The sequence below is a fragment of the Oratosquilla oratoria genome, chromosome 13, assembly GCF_046742065.1.
Source record: "Oratosquilla oratoria isolate Oo_2021 chromosome 13, ASM4674206v1, whole genome shotgun sequence".
Taxonomy (NCBI): domain Eukaryota; kingdom Metazoa; phylum Arthropoda; class Malacostraca; order Stomatopoda; family Squillidae; genus Oratosquilla; species Oratosquilla oratoria.
In genome coordinates, this window is record NC_134789.1 from 30,706,104 (window position 1) to 30,708,603 (window position 2,500).

Genomic DNA, 2,500 nt, shown 5'->3' on the forward strand with positions numbered 1-2,500 from the left:
ATATATATATATATATATGTATACATATATGTATATATATATATATGTATTTATACATATATACCGGTATATACATATATATATATATATATATATACATATTATATATATATATATATATATATGTATACATATATGTGTATATATATATATGTATACATATATGTATATATATATATATGTATATATATATATATATATGTATATATATATATATATATATATATACATATACATAAAGTGAGAGAGTAAGAGTATGGATATAATTATATACATCATTATCGTGTCCATATCCATACACGCTCTCTAGAAATAGCCACTGAGCTATCTTTGCCAACAGTTTAAACTTTATTAAACTATTACCAAATATCTGTTTGAAGGAAATTTCATCATATGTATTTCAAAACAACGAAAACAGAGTTCCATAATTAGGGACCCCCCACCCCCGTGATTACATTGTAATTCATATATTTTAGTATCTTTATGCGTGAGATGGCCTCGTCATTATATCATAAGTGATGTTATCTACATCTTCATTGTATTTGTTATGTTCTCTCATGGCAAGAATTTATTATCTCTGGTGATGTTATCTGGCTTTGCCGCAAAAGATTTCCATCTATTAGTTTCCGTTTTTAATTTTTTCTTTTGTTTAGCAAGTAGTTGGGATAGTAAATGTATTGTAATATCTGGCAAATTATTGGTAATAAAGACATCTTGGACATAGGATACTCGTATGCTCGTAAGTTATTGAGTTATTTCTATTTCCTGTATTGTAACGTGAGAAGCTTCCGCCATAAGGTATAGCTGCTGTAACGCATAGAGGAAAAACTGCGCGGTTGTGTAAACCCCTCCATTGACTTACATTATAATTGAACCGCCGCTCTTTCACAAACCGCTAGTGTGAAGAGAGACATATTCTCAGACAGCCAGGGTATACGGTAGTAACTTGTAGCCATTGGAAAGTAAACCTGAGTTCTTGCAGTCATGGAGGAAAAATTGAAGCCTTGTACACTACAGCATGTTCCTCTTCCAACCACCCACAAATAAACTAATCGTTTTCCAAAGGATTTTTCGTGTTACTAGAACTCCTGTGTCAGAATTTCCAAGGCATAATCAATGGCGCAAATTACTATTCACGTTGCATCCTAGATACTCCTTCGTGATAATGAGCCAATACATGATTATAGAGTTATTACAGAACCCGCACCGTAGTCCAACATATTAATCACTAAGATACTCTTTAAACCGTTTGTTTGAATAAATAACATCTCTGATTATTTTTCCCCTTTCAAACATTAACCGTGTTTCTCCTATAACCATACACATCCCTTATCCCTATCTATAGTTTCATCCTTATTCCTATTATTATATCTATCCATAGCCTTTTCCTTATTCATACCCCTGTTCCTGATCCAATACCTATCCCTATCGCTGTCCTTGTCCCTATCCCTAGAAGTAACACCTATATTTCTGTCCCTGTCACTATCCCATCACAATTCCTGTCCCGTTTCCTATCCCTATCCCTATCCCTATCCCCATCCCCATCCCCATCCCCATCCCCATCCCCATCCCCATCCCCATCCCCATCCCCATCCCCATCCCCATCCCCATCCCCATCCCCATCCCCATCCCCATCCCCATCCCCATCCCCATCCCCATCCCCACCCCCATCTCCATCCCCATCCCCATCCCCATCCCCATCCCCATCCCCATCCCCATCCCCATCCCCATCCCCATCCCCATCCCCATCCCCATCCCCATCCCCATCCCCATCCCCATCCCTATCCCTATCCCTATCCCTATCCCTATCCCTATCCCTATCCCTATCCCTATCCCTATCCCTATCCCTATCCCTATCCCTATCCCTATCCCTATCCCTATCCCTATCCCTATCCCTATCCCTATCCCTAACCTTATCTCTATCCCTATCCCTACCCCTATCCCTATCCCTATCCCTATCCTCATCCTCATCCTCATCCTCATCCCTATCCCTATCCCTATCCCTATCCCTATCCTACCCCTAGCCCTAGCCCTAGCCCTATCCCTATCCCTATCCCTATCCCTATCCCTATCCCTATCCCCATCCCTATCCCTATCCCTACCTCTATCCCTATCCCAATCCCTATCCTTACCCTTATCCTTATCCCTATCCCTATCCCTATCCCTATCCCTATCCCTATCCCTATCCCTATCCCTATCCCTATCCCTATCCCTATCCCTATCCGCATCCCTATCCGCATCCCTATCCGCATCCCTATCCGCATCCCTATCCCTATCCCTATCCCTATCCCTATCCCTATCCCTATCCCTATCCCTATCCCTATCCCTATCCCTATCATTACCTTCATTCCTATCCTTATATCTACCCATCCTCATACCTCCTTATCCCTATCCCTACCTTTATTCCTATCCATATATATGCCCATCCCCATACCTTTTATATCTCCCTCTATCACTATCCCTATATCTACCCTTACCTTTATTCCTATCCTTATATCTG